Here is an 8613-nt window from a genome sequence, read left to right on the forward strand (position 1 = left end):
CTCTCTCTCTCTCTCCTCTTTCCACTCTCCATGGCCCCTTTTTCTACGTCGTTCCCGCTATCCATCCGAACAATACCTGGAACGCGAACAACAATGGAAAGCCACTACAAACGGAGCGTGGCGTATCGCTTTACAATCGCCCCCGGCCCTGACACACAAAATATTCTTTTCCCCCGGACCACTGAATTCATAATCTTCAGTCCCGGGCCCCCTCCATTGTCTCGCGAAATTAAACGTATATCTGGACACGTCCGCCCGGAAAACTTTACAACGTCTCATCTCGAGTGTATTCACCGGCACAATCTACCCCCTTTTATAACAACCGTTTGCTCGGCGATAGTTCGACCGTGTTTATGGGAGAGATTCCCCCCTCCACGATTGTCTAACCGCGATTTTTTAACCCCTTTAAATCCAGCGTGCGCTCTGGGAAAAGGTAACTGTCACATCCTCGCGGAAATTTGTCGTACAGGTAGAAATTATCGTTGCAAACTCGTTTAAATTTCTCCTTTTTCCTCGTGAATTTTGCTGAATTAACGCTTGCATCCTCGATTGTTGCGAAAAAAAAAAATTAGCTTTCAACTCTTGCATTTCTTCCAGGCGAACTTTTATTTTTATAACAAAAAGTTTTCAATCAATAACGTAGTAGAGACGTCGATAAGTATCCCAGAATTTTTTCAGATTTTTTGGAAATTTAAAACAGTAAAAAAAATTAGACTTAAGTTAGAAACGACTCAGTTTGAAGAAATATTTTTGCCTACGAGTGGCCAACAGTCAAAGGGTTAAAAGTAATATATATCTATTCGTATTATCACATCGCTCTGTCCCCTACCTATCATCTTTCGTGTTACAAATCGAACAGAAAACAACGGTGTCCGTTAAAATCGGTCAGCGATGGAATTGCGGTTGGTTGATGGGCCTGTTCCACCTGCGTACAGCAACCTTACTACACAGTATTATGATTTCTAGACGACTGTACCGTAGTCTCTGTACGTAAGCGGTATTTAATTGTACCACTCGGAGTTTCGGATAAGTTTTGTTAGGTCTGTTCATTCTGGAACGGAATTCGTGTTTACGAAGTAGACCCAAGAGAAACACCGTCAAACTCCCCGCTATAGTTTTCCGAACAGAGAAGTGGGGAGAGGATGAAGCTTCGCCAGATAATTTTAATCCCAGTACCAACACTTTGCCTACTCTACAAACAGCCAAAGTTTTATCAAAATTGACGCCATGGACACTTGTTAGACGTTCCTTATTACAACCAGCCTAATAATCTGCACAAGAGCCAGAGAGAACGATCAAAGCAGAAACTTCCTAATCACTCTGCACAACACACGTATCCCGCGCTATATGCCGAGAGTATGTAAAAAATTCGTTTTGCATGGCAAACGAACATTTTTATTCAGAGTGGAAATTTATCATACCCTTTGTTAACCAGTTAACTGTGTACATTTTTCATAGAGAAATTGAATTTAAAAATCTGTTTTTATCTTCCTTTTCACTGTTTTCATTCTCCAAAAAAAAAAAAAAAATATTACGCTATCGTCGAGCGATATTTTGCACTAGGATTAAACGATATTAACAACGCGATAGACAACTAAACTGAGCAGTGAATATCTCCGAAAGTAAATCGCTGATTTTAACGAAACTAAAATATTCGACGATTATTACTTTTTAAGTACCAATTCCTACGTTTAAAAAATGAAAACAGCCCTCCAAGTTTTCCAACATGAAGAAACTATTCGTTGAAGTAATAATTTCGTTGCAAAATAAATTTTGCACCTTAAATTCAACTTAACCCAATACTTCCTGTTCTAGGTTCGATCAATCATCTCTTAGAGTCCCGCCACCACCCCCAGAATTTATATTATTCGAATAAAGCAGATCGAGTGTAAATTCACCACCCATTACACCCGATCATCATTCACCAGCAGCCTCCAACATCGAATCAAAAGGTGGGAGAGAGACGGGAAGATAGGAAAATTATCCACGTTCGTTTCCACGACGACTTGAATCGATTAGATGATTATCGACAGTTTCGAACCGCGTCGAACTGGTCTATCCGGTATATTAACAGGTTTCATTGTACCATATTAATTCGTTATTTTATCACAGACTACATTTCATTGGCACTCTACTGTTACGTTGCTCCCGATTATCGAACGCTGAAATCGCCTATTCTCTCTCTCTCTCTCTCCCTAGTGTAATTCGAACACGAATATCGAATGGTAGGTAGTAGTAGAGAGAGGGTGAAGTCTTCCTCCTCCTCCTCGTCGTTCCATCGGTGCCCGTTTATTCGCATGGAAGAATCATTGGAGCGCGCGTTGATTTCTCCTGGTAGCCGCCGATGTATTTTCGATATTTTATCCGGAGCAAAGCAAAGGACGACGGGGCTGGCTCTCTGACATTGTCGTGGTTGCCTCTGGGGAATAAATTGGAACCGTCTTCGGTGTCGCGTCATGCCATTTATTGTCATTTGTTCGATAGCAACGAGCCCTGTTTGCGTAGCCGCGTCGCTCCATGTGCCATCCATTGTCGATTGCTTTTCGATCGTTCTCTCGTTTAATGTTCCCCACCCTATATATACTGTGCAGGTCCTCTTCGTCTCCAAACCTACCCTTTCTTTTATTCCACCCTCTTCTCTCTTTCTCTCTGTCTATGGACATGGTTTTTTTCTTCCGTTTACAACGAATTTTTCCTCTATTTTCCACGGGAACTTGTTGTTTCCCCTTTCTTTTCCTCTGTTTAGTTCCTTTTTCGTACATACGTCGATTAAACCGTCCGTACAGCGGCTTCCCCTTTGTGCACAAAGAAACGATGATAACGATCTAGGCTTTTGTCGAGAGAGAGAGAGGTTTTCCACGGAGTAAGAGAAACATGTGACTCTGCCTTCTCTACCGGGTTTCGTATCGCTTTAATGAAAAAGGAAAGAGTTTCGCGAGCAATTGACGCGTCCTTTCCTGAAAGCTGGATCGGGGGTGGGGAGAGAAAAGGAAGACAAGAGTGAGAGAAAAGCATTCTCCCCGACAATGAAAAAGTCTTCGTCGTTTAATGGACGAGACATCGTGTTCGACTGGCAAAAAGCCTTCTATCTTATTTTTCCCCTGTACACGTCTGGAACGCGTCTAATCGCACGAGCCGCAAAACCCCTCTCGTCCTTGCCTATATACATCCACAGGGTATGAATGTTAAACCAGCTTTTCACCGTTAGATGAATATTGATATCGACCAGGTGTCACATAAACATTCGAAATGATCGAGGGAAAAAAGCCTTACTGCTACTCGTTCACCCTTCTCTATATACGAGATCGTAAGAGAGAACTTCTTTTGGGATCCTACTTTTCGATGATACTTTTAGCGCGGATGGAATATCCCTTCCAATAATCTTGGCAGAGCTGCCTTCTTCCGGAAAAGCCTGCACACGTTCTATGGATAGAACGTGAGTTACTCTCTCTCTCTCTCTCTCTTCCACAACCCCCTCACCTTCGAGTAAAGTTTAATGGAGTCTGTCTGCGATATTTGGTGGCGAACAATCTGGGAAACTGAGCACCGGTCGCCCGCTCCCGCGCAGGGGTTGTACAGTTGCACACACGCGTAGGCTTTCGCGGGTGCCATCGTGAAAGGATGTGCTTTATATAACTCTTGCACGTTTAGAATTGCGGAGAAGAACGCGCAGAATTTTCCACATGTTCCGTCCGATACGGAACACCGTAATTAAAGATTCTCCAAGGTTAGTTTATGACATGGACGTGACAGACAGTTTATTTTCGTGTTTATTTTTCGTTAATAGTTTCAGAGTCTTATTTCTTCTATAACCGGCAATTTGTGCCTTCGCGATAGTAAAGGTATTTTTAATCATTTCGAGTTTTTACACAATAGCTTTAGAATTTCGTTTCGTTCGTCTTAATAACCGACCAGATCATAAACTCGGTATTTCCGAAAGGTCGGCTAAAACATGTGTATAACGGTCCTTATAGTTAAGAGTCGACCTGGAGGAATTTTCCGCGACCCATCGAACCTTCGAGAAACCCCCCGTACTTAGACAGTGCCCTCACCCCCGCTCTGAGAAGGGCAGGAAAAAGGGGGTTACTTACATTTTTAAGCAGGACTTCGTAGTCGACGACTCAAGTATTCACTTCGTAGCTTACCATACACGGATTCACATCGCAACCATAGACACAACTGTACCCTTGGTGCATTCACACAAAATACATTTCGTATCACTCGATAAACAAACACAGTCCACTTTTCACACATTCGACTGGGACTTCAACGAGTGAAGTTCCTCCGCGCCAATAAACCGTCGACGCTGCGACGCACATACACCACACTTCTATTATTTTCTCACTCTAATGTAACTAACGTATTAAGAAATCACAGATATAATACTGGTTCACTGTTAACACACTCTAACTGCTGAACACTGAATACTGGCTTGAGACTACTTCCGCACGTCCTCTTATACCTCTTTCGAATACCAGGGCGAACGAATCAGGAACCGCGTTAATTGTGATTGGCGCGGCGGAAGCTGGTAAATAGACGACAATATAAACACAAGTTCGAAAAAGTACGCTCATTGGGGGGAGACGTCCGTTTTGTAGGAACCGAACCTACGGCCAGACACCGTTTGTTGACATTTTCTCTCTCTCTCTCTTACTCATTCTCGTTATACACTAATGAGAAGGGGCTAGGGTCGTTACTTCTCATAAGATGACTCAATGTTATCTAATAAAAATATGTTGGGCGCGCGGTCACCCATCCTAAAGTAGATCGCGACGAGCGTAGCTTGACTTCGAAAGATCGAGTAACTACCAACACTGTCTTCGTGCCACAGTATGTAACAATAAAACGAAATTAACTAATATACTTATTTCTTCCTTCTACTACAATTTTCTCCTCTAAAATGATATTTTCGATAAGAACGTCTGGAAAATACACCCTCCAATGAGTTCGAACATCTCATTATCCAACGATTCCTCTCAATTACAATTAAACTATTAATCAAAGTTCCACCGAGCACTCTTGATTAGCGAATCTCCTCCTCTCTTTCTCGTCCAGATTCTGATTACTCGGAGCGGGCAAGAGATACTGCATCGGCGATTACACGAATCGGGGAAAAATTAAAGCATCCCCGAAGAGAGCCGAGAAATAGAAGGCGAAGGAAACTGCGGGGTGAAAATGAGGTGTGTCTGGTTCTCGTCGACGGACAAAGCGCGACTCATCCACGCCGCGGATTACTATTCCCAAGCGCGATTGCTTGGCTCTGCTCTATCTTGGCTCTCCTCTCTCCCTCTGTCTTTCACTCTCTTTCTCCGTGTTTCTCTCTTTTTATCTCTCCACCTTCCTGTCTCTCCCTTCTCTCTCTCTCCTTTAATTTGTCTCAGTCTTCCCTTCGCGAGAATCTCGCCTTCATCCTTCCCTAACTAATCTTCCCTGAAATCCTGATTCTTGCCCGGTCGTTCTTTCCTGACCAGCGGCAATTCTCGATCTCCTCAAGTCTCCCGGTAAAAAAAATCGAGCTCGATCACACGGATCCCCCATGGAAATTCGGCTAGATAAAGTTAACGGCCACCCAGTCTCGAATGATATTTTCAATCTTCCGCTGTTGAAGATTACACCACCTCCGCGTTCCCTGTTAATTCCCCTCGTTACACTTTTATTTTCACCTCTCGAGATTCTCCTCTACGCTACCTTCGCTCTTCGCAGCGTCAATATGGCGACTGTGGCTGCTCGTAAAGATTCTACAAGGATTTTCGTCTCTTCAGAGATACCGCGTTGCTTCTGCGTCTAACTTTTCACCTCTCTCCGGGTAAATATAGTAGAACCTTGATTAAACATACCGGATGATCAAATGTATATTCCCCTCGCACAATATCTTCCTTGTATAACACATCTCCTTCCACTTTTTCCCCTCGTTTCTATTCTACGTCGTCGAGTTCTCTCTTCGAATCCAGTTATCAAGATTCGAAGTGTTGGAAACGCTTAAAGTCCTCGAAATCGTTAATTCTCGGTAGCAGAGAGAGGGGAAGAGAGGAGGTCGTTTTAGAATCTGGAAATTATTCGATACCACTGTCGACCCGTTTCGTCTGCTGACTCGGTATTCTAGCAAGCTTCTCTCATCGCGTCGTTACCCCCGGAGATATGCAAAGCAGGTAACAGTCGAGGGAAAAACCGCGAAAGCTCGATACCAGCCAGTGCTGTTACAACAGCTAAGATTTCGTTGCCGCGTTACAACACCCGTGCCGCTCGTTCTCTAATTCGAGGACCGTAAACGGCGTAACCACACCGACGCAAGATTCATTCGATTCAAAAATATTCATGGCCTGCCGCGGAAATGTATGTACATACTTTATACACGGCAGACTGCTGCTGCTCCTGCTTATACCATTGTCTTTATCGAACCAAACTCCATCCTCGATCGATCATAAGTACGTTTTACTTCTAGACTCAATTAGCTATAGAGATAGTCTGATTGAATCTACTTTGAGAATTTTAACACTTGCAAGACTGTACCAAGAAATTGGCAATTGTCTTCACTTTCTTAATCGCTATTATTCATTTTTTACTTAATCGAAAAATCAGCGACATCTTATTTTCTACACACCTTATTCTACGAAATTGATAATACTAAACCTTGTCTAACAATAATTGATCTAGTTAGTAATACGTGGGCTCTCCTTTATTTTTAATGAACTCAATTCTTCGATTCTGTACGTATACATACACACATATCGTGTAATTACAATATTCACGCATATACATACTGCGAAACTGTAGATATGTAGCTCGCAGAGACACCGATGGCTTGATTTTTCTTCCAAGTTCGGCTGTTCGTTGCAACTGCTTCTCGCACACGGCAACTTGTGAAGAATTAGATAACACTAACGAATTCGCCGCGATAAGGGAAATTGTAAAGCTATGCTAAATATGTAAATTGATTGGGAATCCGCGTATAATCGAAATCGTCCGAGGGAGCACTGAATTTCCTACAAGACTACGGTATCGCGATAGAAGCGTCGTTCGTCGAGGCACTCGTTCGGCAGGCTCGTAAACACTGACTGAGGACATATCGTCCTGCCCGATTTCGGCTCGCTGTTAGCGCGCAGCAGTTCTAGGAAACCTCACCCAACACGTACGCCTAGTCTTAACATCGCGTGAGGCGAGTGATATTTTTTCTAAACATAAGAAGCACGAGTCACGGTCGTTGATTGTATATCGAAATAAACATAGAAAGCGAGTTGCTCTCGACAGTATTTCTCGCGAGTGAACACTGTCCGAGAGTGACTCTCTGAGAGCATCGCTCAACTGTCTGAGAGTTGATGCGTTGAGAATGTATAAAAAATTGTTGTTGCTCTGCAAACTCTCGTGAGAGTGAAAAATGTCTGGTCGAGAAATTAAATTACCGATTTAATCGCTCTTGCTGAAAAAAAAAAAAAACAGTATTGTCGAATACAAAAGATGTAGAATATCGCAACAGAGGAAAAAGTATCCACGAATGTAACATACAAATTATCACCGATAACTGTGTAATTTAATTTTTCCACTGAAAAGTACCACAATTAAAACTATCCCCCCGTTTCCTCACCACATTACAGCTACACGATATTTAACACGTTCAGTACCAGCCTCACACAAGCGTGACGCGCCAATTCCCACGATAGATCGCTGTTACCTAGCTACAATACATCAAAGAACGCATTTAACGCAAATTACCTGTACACGAAATTGCATAACGTAAGTGCAGGCATGCGTGTTACGTGCAACCGATAAAACTGTGAGAAGAAAAAGAACAACAAACTAAATTCCATTAAATCGAACGATCCTACTACCGTGAAAATTTTCTAACAGGGTCAACGAAAGGGGTTAAGGCGTTCCACTCTCGGTTGCCCATTTCTGTGATTAGAGCAACTCCAGAGCAATTCTAGAACCGTGAGGCTAAGTTGGTAACGCGACGACAGATACAAGAGGTCACGCTCTGTTGCTTCCCCTTGACGAGAAGGAGACGGACGGCCAGGGTGAGACTGAGGTCCGGCGATGCCATTGTTTCTGAGCCGCAGCTAATTTCCGTTTCCGTTGCTCTATGACTTCCGTGCATCGCACGCCATCGTTCCTTACAGCCTGCTCGATTGTTATTGACGTCGCTTCTCCAGAGATCAAAGAGATCTTTGACATACCGAATGCACCGGTTTCCAAACTCTGCTCGATCCGACCATGCTCTGTTTCCTACTAAGAGATCGGCTACTAAAATTTGTCTCTCTGTACACTCGTTTATCGATGATAATTTTCAACTACTTTTGCCACGATTCAGTCTTCTCGCGGTACCATTTCACTAATGCACGAGAGAGTCAACTAACCGGTTAGAACCGTTTCTCTTGGGATTTCAATTGAAACAATTTTACACAACAATTTCCCGTTATATATTCCGAATGAATATATACCGGAGCCGGTATTAAATCGGCAGAAAATTATCGCTCGTTCGAAGCGAGCTATTCGAGCAATCCGCTTACCTGTTTATCGAGCAGAAGATATTCACCCTCTTCGTCTAATTGACGTTGCAACAGAACGCGTATCTCCCTCTCTCTCTCTGTCTTCTGTATTTTTCATCCACACCCCTAC

Source organism: Habropoda laboriosa, unplaced genomic scaffold, assembly GCF_001263275.1.
Source record: "Habropoda laboriosa isolate 0110345459 unplaced genomic scaffold, ASM126327v1 scaffold20, whole genome shotgun sequence".
Taxonomy (NCBI): domain Eukaryota; kingdom Metazoa; phylum Arthropoda; class Insecta; order Hymenoptera; family Apidae; genus Habropoda; species Habropoda laboriosa.